The following is a 19136-nucleotide window of genomic DNA, read 5'->3' on the forward strand; positions in this document are numbered from 1 at the left end:
CTTATCAAACATGCCATGATAATTTCATAAAGTTGGATCAAGTAAGGACAAAAGGAAAATATTGAGAGAAAATTCATTTGGGGTTCTAAGCCTATAGATGGCTAAGAGTCCTTCAAGAGGTGACGTATGCCAGTTAAAAGGCACTCATATTGCTTTCTGGACTAAACTGTATTCACAAGTATTACAGTATTCTGTTTTAAATGAGTTACATTTTCAGTTTGCAAGTAAGTTTAAAAAATTAAAAATTAAATAAGCGAGAGGGTAAGTTGTTAGAGTATTTTTGAAGTCCTTTAAGGCAGTTTTCTTATAAATAAGAAAGTGCTTTGGGATCTCAGCATTCATTTCAAACTGTATCTAACTATTCTACACGTATTTGTTAAGTTCTTCCTATGGGTCAAGCACATGGTAGTGCTGGAAAAGCAGTGACAAATATGACAGCACAGTCACTACCTGCAGTGGGCCTTACCACCTAATAAGAAAGGGGTAAAAATAAACATGAATAAATAATTTCAAATTTGAAAAGTTCTATGAGGATTGGTAACAGGGTGCCAAGAGACAAAATAACTGTGGGAAGGAGGTAGCAGCTTTATATAGTTGTGGAAGTTTTGCCTAAGGATGAGAAGAAAGTAGCCAGGCAGATAGAGAAGGGAACAGCATTTCAGGAAGAGGAAACAGGAGTGGAAAGCCCTGCAGAAGGAAATGGCCCTTTACTGAGATAGAGGAAAGTTGGAGAGGGGGATACTGGAAACTAACCTTTGAAGTATCTGTGAAACATTCGAGATTTCAAGTAAGCAGTTGGATAAAGAACCTGGAGTCCAGAAGTAAAGTCAGGGAGGGAGATACAAACTAGGAAACTATCAGCATGTAGATAAACATTTGAAAATGATCCAGTGGATAAGATTGTCTAGGAAGAGAGTATAGAGAAAAGAGAAACTCTAACATTAAGCTGTCAGTACAGAAGGGGGAACCAGTAAAAGAGACAGCCCAGGAGAACTGGGAGAATGGATATCATAGAAGCCAAAAGAAGAGAGTTACTGGTTAAGGATGGTGGAATGATGAGCACATCTCTCTCTCCCCTTTCTATACGAAGACCTAGGAAATGATAACAAATTTTTAGAAAAGACATAAACCTACAACAACAAAGATACCAGGAAGAGCCATCAGTGGCTTCATATCAATGATTTTAATGATTTCTGGAGGATGGAAAGCAGATGGAGGAGTGACTGAGTGTTGACAGAGGAAGCCACAGCTCATAGAACACGTAGAAGAGACAGGATTAAGGGGAGAGCCAACCTGCCCTGCAGAATGCTGGAACCCAGGGTGTGCCAGGTACCACAGAGAACAGAAATGAGGCTAGCGGCTGAACACAGAGGAATGGATTGAAAAGAAGTATACATAACTGTTGCTATTCCACCACACCCAGCCCTGTACTCTGAATCTCTGGCCCAAAAAACACACAAAACCTCCTCTCTAGAAATTGAAGGCCTATACTCTTCAGCTTCTAGAAGTTAACCTCCTGTAAAAAATCTACCTTCCGAATAAGCACATTAATCTCAGTCTAACTCTGTGAGGTGACAGGGTCTTCCCATGTACCCAGAGTGCCCAATTCACTTTTTATTGCCTCATTCTAGAGATCAAGATGAATCAATAGGTAAAGATGACACTGGAGGAAGTGAAATTTTAATATATGGAACAGAGAAATCTTCAAAAAGATTGCAGTGAGAAAAACAATCAAAACAGAGGAAAGATGTCTTGAATAATAAAATATGACTGCTAAAATACAAAATTTAATAGAAGGATTACAAATCAAAATGGAAATATCAGAAAGTAGAAGAAAAAGTCAAAGAGATAGAAAATATTATTTACAAATAAAATTAGCAGTTTAGAAAGAAAACTAAAGAATATATACAGATGTTCCAACCACTGACTAATGGAAGTGCCAGAAAGAGAAAACAATAAAGAATAAGCTAACAAAGAAATAATGCAAGGATATTTCAGAGGAACAGATTTAAAGGTCTAAAGAGGTCCTGCAATTAATGAAAAAATAAAAGACCCACACCTAGGCACATCTTGTTGAAATGTAGAAACAGCAAGAGTATAAACATGATCTGAAATGCTTTCTCAATGGGGGTATGGAGGAAACAACTTATAAAGAAATAAGAATCACCCTCTCATCAGAGTTTGCAATAGCAACACCAAGAGCTAGAAGACAGCAAAGTAACATGAAGTTTTAGGGGAAATGATTTTCAAACCACAATTCCATATGCAGCTAAACCATCAGGTGTGAAGGTGGAATTAAGATACTTCATATATGCAAGGACTCAGAAAGCTTTCCCTCCCATATGACTTTTTTTGTGTGGTAATAAAACCAAGGAGTAAACAATAACAAAAAGATGGCATGGGATCCAGAAAACAGAAGCTCTAAATGACTGTGAAGGGAAGTCTAGGACTTTTGCCCAGAGAGAAGGAAGTTAGAGGGTTCTCAGAGGGACAACAAAAAGATGGCATGGGATCCAGAAAACAGAAGCTCTAACTCATGACTGTGAAGGGAAGTCTAGGACTTTTGCCCAGAGAGAAGGAAGTTAGAGGGTTCTCAGAGGGAAGTCCCCAGGACCAGACTACATTAATGACTTTCAAATTGGGCTCCACGGATGCCTGGGGAACACAAGACCTTTTCAGGGAGTCAATGAGGTCAACACTGTTTTCATAATAATACTAAGATATGCCTTTTGTACTGCTTTGACATTTGCATAAGCAAAGATGGTTAAAACTGCTGACACTTTAGCATAAATGAATGTGGTGCTACCAAGCGGTACTACTAGAAGGCACTGAATTCTTCTCTACCATGCACTCCAGTAAAAAACAACAACAGCAACAAATATTTTTATTTTAAAATGTCATTGACAAAGCAGTTAAAATTATTAATTTTATTAATCTTGACCCTTGAGCACATGTCTTTTTAATATTCTTTATATCAAAACAAGTATGCATTATCCTCCATCTACCACAGTTTAAGGGTGTTCTTGGAGACAAGCACTTGTGCAGCTGTTTGTGAGCTAAATTAGATGCTTTTGCCATGAAGTACTATTTTTACTTGACTGAACAATTGATAGGCAAACCATGGTTATTCAAACTTAGAGTTTTGGCAGACATTTCCTAAAATGAATGAAATGAGCCTGTCGCTTCCAAGAAAACAACTGATAGTATTTATTGCCACTGATAAAATACAAAGTGTCAAGCAGAAATGACAATTTTGGAAAACGTGTATCCACTACTATGAGCCTGACAGATTCCCAACACATAAAGACCTTCCTGATGGGATCAGTGGTGACATTACAAATGTTATTTCTTGATATTGTAAAATAAAATATATCAACATTTAGAAGACCTGCATAACTCATTGAATCAAGATTTTCTAAATAACCAGTGCATGGTTTTATATCACACATGAGCAAAAGAGCTCCTCAAAGCATGAGACCAATAGATTTTAGTGTAACAGAGTATGAAAACTGCATTGATGTGATGTCAAAATAATGTAAGCACTTTACTGACTTGCAATTTTTAAGATCAACATAAGCCTAATTATTGTTACAGAACCCATGGTAAATAGTATCAACCTTGCTTTATCAATAGAACAAGTACAGAAGACAGAAGTGGGAGGTAGAAGTGGAAAGAAGAGATAAAGAATAGGAGTGCTAATTCCCTCACATCACAAAAAGTCGAATGATATTACCTGTAGTTGATGGCATAAGAATTCGAAAGTGTTAGCATTTTACTAACTCTTATAAGGAAATACCAATTAACATAGCAAGTATAATTCTATTGAAAAAAATGGGGGCAATTTAAGAAAAAAAAAATGTCATGAAGAACCTAAAATAAAAATAAATAAATAAATAAAATTAAAAAATTTTTTAAAATGGGGAAGGGGGAATCGGAATCATGCAAGGGAAGTAAATCCTCATTCATCATCACAGAAGCAAAGAGATAATGTCAAACATCAGGAAGTTTTAAAGTATCATTTAGAAACATGGAGCTAACTACCAGAAGAAACAGCTTTTTTGTTAAGGGGTTATAGTTTATTCAGTGAATAATTTTGACTCATTACAGACTTCAGAGTTGGAGAGTGATAAGACTGAAGGAAAATCCTGAGACTATTAACTTGGAAATGGTGTTTAAGAGGATTTGGGTCGCTGAAGTGGGCGAGGTTGAACCTCAGGAGACTAGTCAAAGGTTCTTACAAGAGTCATAATAATAATAGAAATAATAATATAATGATATCATTATTGTGATAGATTTCATTTGTTGCCTGTCTACACTCTGTGCCAGGAGCTTTCCACGAATTGTCTGATGCTTCCTTATAGCCAGCTTTTGTAAAATCAGAATTTATTGCCTCTGGGGAGTAGGACAAGTCATGGGATATGGTAGCATGAGTTGCCAGATAAAATACAAGGTACTCAGTTAAATTTGAATTTCAAATAAACAACAAATACATTTTTAGTATAATATATCCTCAATATTTCAGGGGATATACTTAAAAAAATGCATTGTTTATCTGAAATTCAAGTTTAAACTGGGTGTCCTGTATTTTTATTTGTTAAATCAACAACTACATGGACTGTTGTTGTTTTTTTAATGGGTCCTTTTGCACATTTAAATTACATAACCACATGTTAACCACCATATGTCAAATATTTAAGATTATTTTTTTTTAAAAGGAGGAGGCGGGTGGGCTAACCTTCAATGCCAGTGAAGGTTTGAATAGCTGAGATTTGCAGATGTGTTTATTGGATTTTGCCACACGGACAGCAATGGTGTCTTTGACAGGAACAGTTACTGTGGAGTGATGGGGCTGCAAGCTGGACTGTAGTGTATTTACAAGTGAATAAAAAGTGAGGAAGGAGAGGTAATTACAGAATCGAAGAAGAGAAAGGTAAGGCATAGGTATGAGATTTGAATAAAATCTATGAATTACAGGAGTGATGATACATTTTTCTTTCTGTGTAGCCATCACATACCTCAAAGTAACCCTTTTTCTGAGCTGTCATATCAAATCTGTGCAACATTATGAAGGATATTAAATTCTAACAGTAATTTGGGATAATGCCACAGGAAGTACCCCCTCCCGCCCCCAAATAGCTGGGTAAGTAAGGGTCTAACCTTTTGGTGGAGGGATGTTTGTAACAAAATGAACATTCTTTATAGAAAGGAAGCGGTGAGTAAAAATGTAATATAGTGATTTGCCATGTATTTAAGCCACATGTGGGACTGGGATGGGAACTTAGGATCCCATTTTCACTGACAAGTTACTAAACCAAATTTTCTTCTTCCTTGAGAACCTGGAAGTCAAACTCTCATACAATTTAAATCTACCCAGTGCTTGAATATGTAAGGTCTTAGGGAAATACAAATGTAACTAAGACATGGAGCCTGCTTCCGAGAAAGAGAAGCTTCAATATAGTGGCTAGACTACTCAAATATCCCCTGACTACTAACTGGCTTATTGGCTTCAGCCAGATTGAAGCCTACCCTTGCTGACCTCTGTCCCATATACCCCTAACCCGACTCAGTCACTATGCTTCATTTCCCCCAAAGCTCCTCTCAGAATTGGATATTAAGCTGGCTTCTTCACCAAAAAATATAAAACCAACTTACCTCTTTTTGGTAGATTTTGTAAAAATATCCGAACACATTTTTCTCTTGTTGGAACAAATATGCATGCCATCTTGCCCCTATTCAGGCTTTCCAAGTACTCTCTGTTCCCCTTCAGTTGTGCTATGGTTTAAAAAAGCCTTCTATTGGGACTTCCCTGGTGGTCCAGTGGTTAAGAATCTGCCTTCCAATGCAGAGGATGTGGGTTCAATCCCTGGTCGGGGCACTAAGATTCCACATGCTGTGGGGCAACTAAGCCTGCACACCACAACTACTGAGCCCACGTGCCTCAACTAGAGAGGCTGCATGCCACAAACTACAGAGCCCATGTGCTCTGGAGCCCACGCACCACAACAAAAGATCCCCCGTGCTGGCCACAGCTAAGACCCAATGCAGCCAAAAAAAATAAAATAAACTTATTTTTAAAAAGCCTTCTACTTTGTATTACTGGAGTCACATATGCATATGATTAGCCATTAATGGTCTTGAGATGAGAACTTATTAAAACACTTTAGTTATGTTTCTGTAAGCAACACAGGAAGAGTTAAAAAAAAAATCCTTAGTCAACTCTCATGGCAAATGACTCATCATTTCTTCTTCAGAGAGGTTAACCTCATCTCGTTTTTCTTTCCTCCATGTTACCTATAAACTCTGCCATCTTGAAAGCAGCAGAAAAATGAAAGAGCAGCAACAAAATGTGGACCACTTTCTTCTCCTTTGCTTTGGAGGTGGTGCTTCCAGGAGTAATCTGATTGTCGCTGAGCCCCTGAGGCCATGCTTCTTTCTCCCTGAGGCCAGTCTCAGCATACTTCCTCCAACAAAGCTATAGATGTCTAATGTATATATTTGCAAATATGTTTTTGAGAGGAGGAAGGGATTATATTGCATACTATGTAGCAAAAGCTTCCTTTATATCCATACAGATCATCTAAGCTCTTCCCCTACAAAATCTTCCTATAGCAGCTTCCACTCTTCCAGCCCTATCTCCCACTTGACCTCTCACTTCTCAGCCTCTCTAGCAAGCAGAAGCTCTCTCTGTTCTCTCCCTCAGCCCTCTGAAAACCCCATTCAGATCATGTAATGTACACACAAGGCAAACACTGATTAAACAACAGCCTGCAAAAGAAAAATGCTTCATTAGACAAACCAGGGTCACATGGTGTCCTTCAGGCTTTCCAGTGAGTAGCTTCCTGTCAGCCACAGAAGTTATCAAGAGCCATATCAAGTTCTAGGGATGAACTCTGTGAAGGGATACAATCAGCAGTTAATTTGAAGTATTTAGGAAAGTAGGTCAGTGAATGGTGATTGATACAGATATGAAATTATATAAAGGTATATGGATGTCATCCTTACATCATGTTTATTTGTAGAAGGAGAATTCCTCTTCTATATTCATCTGTTAGGAAAGAAAATGGTTGAAAAGTCCTTTGGACACCTACGTGCTTCGGAAATCATTTAAAAGTATGTAGATTGGGGCTTCCCTGGTGGCACAGTGGTTGAGAATCTGCCTGCTAATGCAGGGGACACGGGTTTGAGCCCTGGTCTGGGAAGATCCCACGTGCCGTGGAGCAACTGGGCCCGTGAGCCACAACTACTGAGCCTGCACGTCTGGAGCCTGTGCTCCATAACAAGAGAGGCCACGATAGTGAGAGGCCCGCGCACCGTGATGAAGAGTGGCCCCCACTTGCCAAAGCTAGAGAAAGCCCTTGCACAGAAACAAAGACCCAACACAGCAAAAATAAATAAATAAAATTTAAAAAAGCAAAGAAACCTGAGAATAGCCAAGCACTATTTCCCCTACAGTCATTGTATATTCAGCTTAAATATTAAAAAAAAAAAAGTATGTAGATTAATAATAACAAACACTGGGCTAGCAAAGCTATGACTGATTACCTAAAAAGCCTTGGCAAATATTATTAAACTTTGGAACATCTCTTGAATTTCTGAATTGATAATATAATCAGAATCAGTAGGTAAACCAGGAAAAGTTCAAATAGCTAGACATAGGTCCTGGACTAACCTCAACCTTAACTTTTTGCAACATGAGTCTTTTGAAATCAAAAGGAACAAAAAACGTAATATTGAATTACTATGTCATCAGTCACACATAAGAACTCTCATACCTCCCTCAGCTGTATGGTCTTCTGGCCAGAAATGGAATGACCTTTGGTATATCGTCTCTATTGGATAGAAATATCATGTTACTGCATTCTGGCAATTTGGGACTTTAGAAAATTCTCAGGAAGTGAAGATAAAAAAATCAATATTAAATGACTCATAGAGGCACTGATTTTAATGGTTCTGCTGCTGTCATGTCACCCTAAGAGGAAGCTTTTCATATTTGGTCAATATGGTGACACCACATCATTTTGAATTTTATATGTAAAAGACCACAGAACTTTCATTACAATAATACTGCTAGATTGGTCTTGTCAATGACTAACATTTGCAGTTAAAGTAAATACAGACTCTGTTCTCTCTAATTTGTATTTTCTCATAAAATATGTATGAAGACAATCACAGCAAATGTCAAAATATCACCCTTTTAAAAATTCATCAGCATTGACTCATGCTGTTCAAAATTGAATAATATATTGAATGGCTGAGAAAACTAGCAAAACTTCAGAGTCAAAGTCTTGGGACAATACACAAGACTTTATGAATGGACCATGCAAGCCTTACATCATGCCAACTGTTTAAAAGTGAAAAAGTGGGATGGTGAGAACTTATATTCTGTAATTAGGTTCTTAAATGTTTAAAATTGAATATAGTGCAGATTATTGCACTATATTTTATTACAATGTAATGCTCTTTATCCTGAGTAATATCCTTTGCTCTGAAATCTACTTTGATATTAATATAGTCATTACACTTTTCTTTCAATTAGTGTTACATCTTTTCCATTCATTTACTTTTAACTTGTTTATGTCTTTATATTAAAAGTTTGATCTAGGGCTTCCCTGGTGGCACAGTGGTTGAGAGTCCACCTGACAATGCAGGGGACACGGGTTCGTGCCCCGGTCCAGGAAGATCCCACATGCCGCAGAGCGGCTGGGCCCGTGAGCCATGGCCACTGAGCCTGCGCATCTGGAGCTTGTGCCCCACAACGGGAGAGGCCACAACAATGAGAGGCCCACGCACTGCAAAAAAAAAAAAAAGTTCTTCCATTTTTATGCGATCTAACAATCTCTGCCTTTAATTGGTGTTTTTATACCATTTATATTTAATGTGAATGTTGATATCATTGGATTTAAATCTATCACCTTGGTTTTTTTATTTTGACCCATCTGTCTTTGTTTCTTTTTTCCTTTGCCTTTTCTTTGCCTTGTCATAGATTAATTGAATATTTTTATCATTTAATTTTATCTTCTTGTTTGGCTTATTAGACATAACTCTGCTGTTATTTTAATGGTTGTTTTAAGACTTATAGTATATATCTTTATCTTATCACAGTGTACCTTTAATATGTATAGAATGAAAATCTTATAACAGTTTAGTCCCATTTCTCCCTTGCTGGCCTTTATCCTGTTGTTGGCATAAAATTTATACACATATTATAAATGCTCCAGTACATTGTTTTTATTTCTGTTTCAAACAGTTAACTATTTTTTAATGAAATTTAAAAACTAAGAAAAAACTTCAACCCACATAAGTTACCATTTCTGGTGCTTTTTATTCCTTTGTACCGGTCTAGATTTCTATCTGGTATCATTCTCCCTCTGCCTAAAGGATCTTCTTTAACATTTCTTGTGGTGGATATCTGCTGTTGATGGATTCTTTCAGATTTTGTAAGTCTAAAATATATTTATTCCATCTTTATATTTTTCTCTCAATATTTTTTATTAATAGACTTTATTTTTAGAACCATTTAAGATTTACAGAAAAAAAAAAGTAGTACAGAAAGTTCTCATATATCTCTCTATACAAAATTTCCCCTATTACTGACATCTTACTTTCGTATGGAACATTTGTTACATTAATGAAACAATATTGGTATGCCATTATTAACTAAAACTCATGGTTTCTTCAGATTTCCTTAGTTTTTACCTAATGTCCTTATTCTGTTTTAGGATCCCATCCAAGATACCACATAACTTATAGTCCTCAGATTTCTTTAGACTTAATTTCTTAGACTTCCCTTATTTTTGACGACCTGGACAATTTTGAAGGGTACTAGTAGGTCACTCCTCCATTGGATTGTCTGATGTTTTTCCCTTGATTAGACTGGCGTAATGGATTTTAGGGAGAAAGAGCACAAAGGTAAATTGACATTTTCATTACATCATATCAAGGGCATATACTATCAATATGATTTATCACTGATGATACTGCCCTTGATCATCTGGCTGAAGTAGTATTTGTCAGGTTTCTCCACTGAAAGGTTACTCTTATTCCCCCCTTTCCATACTGTACTCTTTGAGAGGACATCATAATGCACAGAATACACCTAGGAGTGGGAGTTATGCTCCATCTCTTTTAGGATGAAGTAGCTACATAATTTATTTGGAATTTTTCCATATTAGAGATTTGTCTCTCCTCATTTATTTATTTAATCATTCATATAAGTACGGGCTCATGAATATTTTATATTTTGGATTATATTCTAATACTACTTTATTTTGTTGCTTGAATTGTTCCAGCTTTGGCTATTAGGAGCTCTTTCAGTTGGCTCCTGCGCCCCTTTACCATTCATCAGTGTGGTTGTTTATCTCTTTTTGAGCACTTCCTTATTTCTGGTACTACAAACTGACAAGCCACTCTAAGCTCATCTTGTATTTTTCCTGCCCAAGTCCTAGAGACAGCCATTTCTCCAAGGAGCCCTGTTTCCTTTTATTGGAGAATGACATTAGAAACCAAGATCTGGGTGCTAGGTGTGCTCATGCTAATGGGGTGTCATTTCGTTTAGACCCTCTCAGCTGACAAAGAAATATGAGTGTGTGTGCTAACATGTGTATATACACATATCTATAAATATTTCTAAATGTAATCATCTGTATCTGTCTTAAATTAAACATGAGTTCTTACTGGTGTCTTTATTACCAAATGGATCATTCTAGCCCAGTCATTTTGCTGATCTGTATATTTCCCCTCCAGCAGTGTAAACCCTAGATCCCACCATCTGCCATCTGTTTACTTAAGTTTTAATTCCAGTATACACATATAGCAGAATCAAAATTGTTAATACAATACATACACCCATGGGAGAAAAAAAACTTTATCGACTAGAGTCAATACTTATGTGCAGCTCTTTTGGCCTTTAGTCTTAAAAAACTCCATATCCACAGTTACTTAGGTCAGCACCTTTTCCTTCACCCCTTTCTTTGAGATCGTTTTGTACATTTGTAATACGCTTAGGTTCTCTTGTCACAGTCTGCATTCTTCTCTGGGATTCCCTGACCTTATAAATGATTTTTTCATGTGTATAGATTAAGTTTTGCTCTTTGCATTATATAATTCTATAGGGTTTAACAAATACATGTCAATGTATCCACTATTACAGCATCATAAAGAACAGTTTCACCTGTGTTTCACTTTTTCCATCCCCTGCGTTTTACCTTTTCAATCCTCTCTCCTCCAAACTTCTCACAACCAATGATTTTTTTTATTGTCTGTATAGTTTTACCTTTTCCAGAATGTCATTTAATTAGAATCATACAGTATATAGCCATCTCAAACTTATTTTACTTAGCAGTATTATTTAAGGTTCTGTTTTTTTTATGGCTCAATAGGTCATTTCTGAATCATATTGTGGAATAATATTCCATTGCATGGGTGTACCAAAGTTTATCTATTTATCTATTGAAGGACATCTTGGTTGCCTCCAGTTTTTTGGCAATTATGAATACGGTTGCTATAAACATTCATGTGTGGACATGCTTTAAACTCAACTGGGTAAATAACTAATACCAGCGTAACTCCTGGATAATATGTTAAGACGAGACTATGTTTAGTTTTGTTAAGAAAAGGTCAAACTCTCTTCCAAAGTGAGCTGCATTTTACATTCCCACCAGTGATGAATGAGAGTTCCTGTTAATGCACATCATCATCACATTTGAGATTGTCAGTTTTTGGATTTTAGCTTTCTAATAGGTGTGTGGTGATATCTGCTGGCTGTTTTAATGTGTAATTATCTAATGACAAATGAAGTTGAGCATCTTTTCATATGCTCACTTGCCAAATATGTGTCACACACATCACAGTCAGCAGTAGTTAGCCAAGTCAGCCTTAGTAAGAGGAAGTCCGTATTGTTAAGCCTACGTAGAACCTTATCCATGCCACCATGCCACTTATCAGATGCCACTTATCTCAGAGGCCTATTGAGCAAGCAGTGAAATAGCTGGGGAAAGAGGCTGACTGACATGCAAAACGTGTCATTTTCTTCATCTGATTAGGAGCCCCTCTGAAGTGAATGCCCTTTGATGACCTTTTACTTGGTTCACAAATATCTTCACTGTTTGTGACCATTCACCATTTTTAGTCCAGCCGCATATCTCTTCCCCAGATTTCTTTCTCACCAATCTCTCCCTCTTGTTGCATCCAAGTTGCTGACAATCCATCCAAACAGTTAGCCACTGCCTATGAATACATCCATTTTTCTGGCTGTCTCTTACTGGCAAAATGTACAACTAAATGTACTGCTTATAGTTCTGACCACTGCTACTGATTTTCCTTCACTACTGTCCTACAAGATTATTTCTGAGAACAGTAGTATAGCTCTCCACTATTGGGTCATATCAATATAATGTGCAGACTCATCGTTAAACCAGGATTTTTTTATTTCTCAGATAGTTGGTCATTAGGAACATCCCAGGTGACCAAAGTCATGAGTTGATAGACAGGAGATGATGCAACCATAGCCAGTGTTCAAGGTCTGAGCCTCCTGTTCAGCGTACTTGAATCTCCCCCAGCTAGGTCTCTCTCTCTTTTTTTTTAACATCTTTATTGGAGTATAATTGCTTTACAATGGTTAGTTTCTCCTTTATAACAAAGTGAATCAACTATACATGTATATATATCTCCTCCTTCTTGCAGCTCTCTCCCACCATCCCTTTCCCACCCCTCTAGGTGGTCACAAAGCACCAAGAAGATCTCCCTGTGCTATGCAGTTGCTTCCCACTATCTGTTTTACAATTAGTAGTATATGTAAGTCCATGCCACTCTTTCACTTCGTTCTAGCTTCCCCTTCCACCTCCCCATGTCCTCAAGTCCATTCTCTACATCTTTATTCCTGTCCTGCCCCTAGGTTCATCAGAACACTTTTTTTTCTTTTTTCTTTTTTTTTAGATTCCATATATATGTGTTAGCATACAATATTTGTTTTTTTCATTCTGACTTACTTCTCTCTGTATGACAGACTCTAGGTCCTTCCACCTCACTACAAATAACTCAATTTCATTTCTTTTTATGGCTGAGTAATATTTCATTGTATATATGGGCCACATCTTCTTTATCCATTCAACTGTAGATGGACACTTAGGTTGCTTCCATGTCCCAGCTATTGTAAATAGAGCTGCAATGAACATTGTGGTACATGACACTTTTTGACTTATGGTTTTCTCAGGGTATATGCCCAGTAGTGGGATTGCTAGGTCATATGGTAGTTCTATTTTTAGTTTTTTAACGAACCTCCATACTGTTCTCCATAGTGGCTGTATCAACTTACATTCCCACCAACAGTGCAAGAGGATTCCCTTTCCTCCACACTCTCTCCAGCTAAATTTATTGTTTGTAGATTTTTTGATGATGGCTATTCTGACTAGTGTGAGGTGATACCTCACTGTAGTTTTGATTTGCATTTCTCTAATGATTAGTGATGTTGAGCATCCTTTCATGTGTTTGTTGGCAACCTGTCTATCTTCTTGGAAGAAATAATGTCTATTTAGGTCTTCTGCCCATTTTTGGATTGGGTTGTTGGTTCTTTTGTTATTGAGCTGCATTGCCTGCTTGTAAATTTTGGAGTTTAATCCTTTGTCCATTGCTTCATTTGAAAATATTTTCTCCCATTCGGAGTGTTGTCTTTTTGTCCTGTTTATGGTTTCCTTTGCTGTGCAAAAGCTTTTAAGTTTCATTAGGTCTCATTTGTTTATTTTTGTTTTTATTTCCATTCCTCTAGCGGAGGATCAAAAAGGATCTTGCTGTGATTTATGTCATAGAGTGTTCTGCCTATGTTTTCCTCTCACAGTTTGATAGTGTCTGGCCTTACATTTAGGTCGTTAATCCATTTTGAGTTTATTTTTGTGTATGGTGTTAGGGAGTGTTGTAATTTCATACTTTTACATGTACCTGTCCAGTTTTCCCAGCATCACTTATTGAAGAGGCTGTCTTTTTTCCACTGTACATTCCTGCCTCCTTTATCAAAGATAAGGTGACCATATGTGCGTGGGTTTATCTCTGGGCTTTCTATCCTGTTCCATTGATCTATATTTCTGTTTTTGTGCCAGTACCATACTGTCTTGATTACTGTAGCTTTGTAGTATAGTCTGAAGTCAGGGAGCCTGATTCCTCCAGCTCCGTTTTTCTTTCTCAAAATTGCTTTGGCTATTCGGGGTCTTGTGTGTTCACATACAAATTGTGAAATTTTTTGTTCTAGTTCTGTGAAAAATGCCAGTGGTAGTTTGAAAAGGATTGCACTGAATCTGTAGATTGCTTTGGGTACTATAGTCATTTTCACAATGTTGATTCTTCCAATGCAAGACAAGGTATATCTCTCCATTTGTTTGTATCATCTTTAATTTCTTTCATCAGTGTCTTATAGTTTTTACATACAGGTCTTTTGTCTGCTTAGGTGGGTTTATTCCTAGGTATATTCTTCTTTTTGTTGCAATGGTAAATGGGAGTGTTTGCTTAATTTCTCTTTCAGATATTTCATCATTAGGATATAGGAATGCAAGAGACTTCGGTACATTAATTTTGTATCCTGCTACTTTACCAAATTCGTTGATTAGCTCTAGTAGTTTTCTGGTAGAGTCTTTAGGATTCTCTATGTGTAGTATCATGTCATCTTCAAACAGTGACAGCTTTACTTCTTCTTTTCTGATTTGGATTCCTTTTATTTCCTTTTCTTCTCTGATTGCTGTGGCTAAAACTTCAGAGAAGCTTTTTCTGCATCTATTGAGATAATCACATGGGGTTTTTTCTTGAATTTGTTAATATGGTGTACCACATTGATTGATTTGCATATATTGAAGAATCCTTGCATTCCTGGGAAATTGGTGAAAGTGGGGTATTAAAATCCCCTACAATGATTGTGTTACTGTCCATTTCCCCTTCTATGGCTATTAGCATTTGCCTTATATATTGAGGTGCTCCTATGTTGGTGCATAAATATTTACAATTGTTCTATATTCTTCTTGGATTTATCCCTTGATCATTATGTAGTGTCCTTCTTTGTCTCTTGTAATAGTCTTTATTTTAAAGCCTATTTTTCTGATATGAGAATTGCTACTCCTGCTTTCTTTTGATTTCCATTTGCATGGAATATCTTTTTCCATCTCCTCACTTTCAGGCCGTATGTGTCCCTAGGTCTGAAGTGGGTCTCTTGTGGACAGCATATATATGGGTCTTGATTTTGTATCCATTCAGCCAGTCTGTGTCTTTTGGTTGGAGCATTTAATCCATTTCCATTGAAGGTAATTATCGATATGTATGTTCCTATTCCCGTTTTCTTAATTGCTTTGGGTTTGTTATTATAGGTTTTTTTCCTTCTCTTGTGTTTCCTGCCTAGAAAAGTTCCTTTAATGTTTGTTTTAAAGGTGGTTTGGTGGTGCTGAATCCTCTTAGCTTTTGCTTGTTTGTAAGGGTTTTCATTTCTGTCGAATCTGAAAGAGATCTTTGCTGTGTAGAGTAATGTTTTTTGTAGGTTTTTCTCTTTCATCACTTTAAATATGTCCTACCATTCTGGCTTGCAGAGTTTCTGCTGAAAGATCAGTTGTTAACCTTATGGAGATTCCCTTGTATGTTATTTGTTGCACTGTCGAATCTGAAAGAGATCTTTGCTGCGTAGAGTAATGTTTTTTGTAGGTTTTTCTCTTTCATCACTTTAAATATGTCCTACCATTCTGGCTTGCAGAGTTTCTGCTGAAAGATCAGTTGTTAACCTTATGGAGATTCCCTTGTATGTTATTTGTTGCTTTTCCCTTGCTGCTTTTAATATTTTTTCTTTGTATTTAATTTTTTTTAATTTTATTTATTTATTTTTGGCTGCGTCGGGTCTTCATTGCGGCACGTGGGATTTTTCGTTGAGGCACACGGGCTTAGTTGCCCCGCAGCATGTGGGATCTTAGTTCCCTGACCAGGGATTGAACCCACGTCCTCAGCATTGGGAGGTAGACTCTTAGCCACTGGGCCACGAGGGAAGTCCCTGTATTTAATTTTTGATAGTTTGATTAATATGTGTCTCAGCGTGTCTCTCTTTGGCTTTATCTTGTATGGGACTCCCTGCACTTCCTGGATGTGGGTGGCTATTTCCTTTCCCATATTAGGGAAGTTTTCACCTGTAATCTCTTCACATATTTTCTCAGACCCTTTCTCTTTCTCTTCTTCTTCTGAGACCCATATAATTCGAATGTTGCTGCATTTAATGCTATCCCAGAGGTCTCTGAGACTGTCCTCAATTCTTTTCATTCTTTTTTCTTTATTCTGCTCTCTGGCAGTTATTTTCACCATTTTATCTTCCAGCTCACTTATCCTTTCTTCTGCCTCAGTTATTCTGCTATTGATTCCTTCTAGAGTATTTTTAATTTCAGTATTGTGTTGTTTATCGTTGTTTGTTTGCTCTTTATTTCTTCTAGATCCTTGTTAAATGTTTCTTGTATTTTCTCCATTCTGTTTCTGAGTTTTTGGATCATCTTTACTATCATTACTCTGAATTAGTTTCCAGGTATTTGCCTCTTTCATCTTCATTAATTTGTTCTGGTAGGTTTTTACCTTGTTCCTTCATCTGTAGCAATTTTTTTGCCGTTTCATTTTTTTTTTTTTTTATGGGTGGGGCTGTATTCCTGTTTTACTGGTTGTTTGGCCTGAGGCGTCCAGCACTGGTGTTTGCAGGCAGTTGGATACAGCCACGTCTTGGTGCTGCGATTAGGACCTCCAGGAGGCCTCACTCCAATTAATATTCTTTGGAGTCTGAGGTTCTCTGTTAGTCCAGTGGTTTGGACTCAGAGCTCCCACTACAGGAGTTCTGGCCTGACCTCTGGCTTGGGAACCAACATCCCGCAAGCTGCATGGCATGGCAAAAAAATAAAATAAAAATTTAAAAAGAAAAAGGCCTTGGGGGCAGGGCCTAGGCGGGGCAACATTCAAGAGTGGGGTGGCGTCTCTTAGGACCCGTGCAGAAGGGCAGAGGCAGCATGTGGAAAGGAGGGCCACTGGATCGTGGAGTTCCAGAGTTTGGAGGTAAGGCCCTGGGTGAGGGTGTGTGTGTGGGGTTTAGGCCCAGCGTGTTGGAGGGGGTCTCAGAGGGGGTCTATGAGTGTAGAGGTAAGGCCCTGGGTGGGGGTGTAGGGGCAGGGAGGTGTGCGGCAGCAGGGAGGCTCCGAGGGCAGAGGATTAGGCCCAGGAGCACAACGAGCTCCCTAGTGCCTAAGTGGACAGGGAAAGCGAAACTGTAACAAGGTAAAATAAAACCACAACCGAAAAAAGAATAAAGGGGGGTGGGGTGCAGGGGGAGAAAGGAGAAAACAATAACAAAGTATAAAGAATAAAATAAAATTAGAAAAATAAAAGATTTATTAGGAAAAATATAAACGAAGCAACAGCAATGGATCAACAAGGTGAAACAGAACCCCAATCTAAACCAGGAGCACAACGAGCTCCCTAGTGCCTAAGTGGACAGGGAAAGCGCTGGCCCTGTTCCCTTTTGTTCCTTCGTGCCCTGCCCCCACCATCTCCACCAGGGTCTCCCCTGTCACTGCTGGACCCCAACCATGGGTGGGTCCCACTGGGTGTAGGAACTCCTCCCTTTCCCCAGTCACCCCTCAGGGCTGCTCATCTCGGAGGTCTGGCCTTTACTTTTGCTCCCCCTCCCCTCCCTCCCACTCCCTCAGGACCCACATGCCTGGAGGGGGCCTAGGTGGGCAGAGGATCAGGCCTTGGATCTCAGCAGGCTCCCCGGGGCCCAAGTGGGCAGGAGAAACCTGGCCACACTCCCTTTTGATCCTCTGTCCTCTCAATGGTCCCCCAATTTCCCCCTTCAGGTGTGGGATCCCTTCCCTTCCCCCAGCCACCCCTCAGGGACGCCAGTCCTGTCTGGCCTCCACCTCTCCTCTCCCTTCACTCCCCCCACTCACCACATCCTACCTGGTCACTGGGGGTTCCTCCTGTCCCCTTAGGTGTCCATGGTCCCCCACCAGTACCTGGTAGGTGCCCTAGTTGTGCAGAGACATGAATTCTGCGTCTCCTAGTCCGCCATCTTGACTCCACCCCCCCATATTTCCTTTAATATGAGTGAAATTTACATTTTCCTTATGATTGCATTTTTTCATATATTACAGAAATATTTGTATCATTTTTTTCTATGAAATATTTTTTCGTGTAATTTTGTGATTAATAGGTTAGTCATCTTTTTCTTACTGATTTGTCTGTGGTATAAGTAGCAAACATTTTTCTCATTTGTCTTTTGACTTATCACAATATTTTACTCTATAGATTTTTCTTTTCTTTTCTTTTCTTTTTAGCTGTGCTATGCAGCTTGCAGAATCTCAGTTCCCTGACCAGGGATGGAACCTGGGCCATGGCAATGAAAGTGCCTCGTCCTAACCACTGGACCACCAGGGAATTCCCTACAGATATATTTTTAGTGTAGGAAAATTTTTTTCATGACCTCCAAATTTTCTATTATACTCGAGACTTTGTTCTGATATTTTACATGTATGCGTATATGCCACATGTTTTTATGTTTTAACTTTTTCAACATTTAAATTGCAATCTATCTAGAATTTAGTATAAGAAGTAAAGTAAGGCTCTAGATTAATTTATTTTTATGGATAGACCTCTGTTTTCTCAACACCAATTTTTGAATAATTGATTTTTCCCCACTTATTGAAATGCCTAATTTTTCATATTCCAAATGCCAGAATGCTTTTAGGTCTATTTTGATGTTTTGGGTCTGTTCCATTGACTCGTGTGTATTTATATGCTAATAGTGCAGAATTTTATCATTTGTATCTCTGTCAGTTATTAAAGCCAGCTCTAAATCTGTCCTTCATTGTGCTGTTGGTGATATTGGAGATGGCTCCTGTAAGTTTTTCTCCCTTGCCAGTAAAGGGTGCTTGAGGGTCATGGCAGGAGGAAGGAGCATCTCTTCCTAGTTCCTTGTAATTTTCTTGGCTTGCTCCTGTGGCAATGATGCTTACCTTCAAGCTTTCCTGGCCTGGTCTATGGTTCCCTGTTCACCAGTCTTAGCTTGCTAACATCCTGGTGGCATGATTTCCCGCATTCAGTTCTCTGCCCTGCTGAACAGACTCTGCCTGCCAGCTGTGAACTAGTTC

General features: G+C 38.3%; 1 non-coding gene across 1 annotated transcript; it reads right to left on the reverse strand.

Annotated features, from left to right (window-relative positions):
- Positions 1-18351: 18351 nt before the first annotated feature.
- On the reverse strand, positions 18352-18423 carry TRNAE-UUC (transfer RNA glutamic acid (anticodon UUC)). Its single transcript has one exon. It is a non-coding gene; the product is annotated as a tRNA-Glu (tRNA).
- Positions 18424-19136: the final 713 nt, after the last annotated feature.

Source organism: Neophocaena asiaeorientalis, unplaced genomic scaffold (assembly GCF_003031525.2).
Source record: "Neophocaena asiaeorientalis asiaeorientalis breed wild unplaced genomic scaffold, Neophocaena_asiaeorientalis_V1.1 scaffold573, whole genome shotgun sequence".
NCBI lineage: Eukaryota > Metazoa > Chordata > Mammalia > Artiodactyla > Phocoenidae > Neophocaena > Neophocaena asiaeorientalis.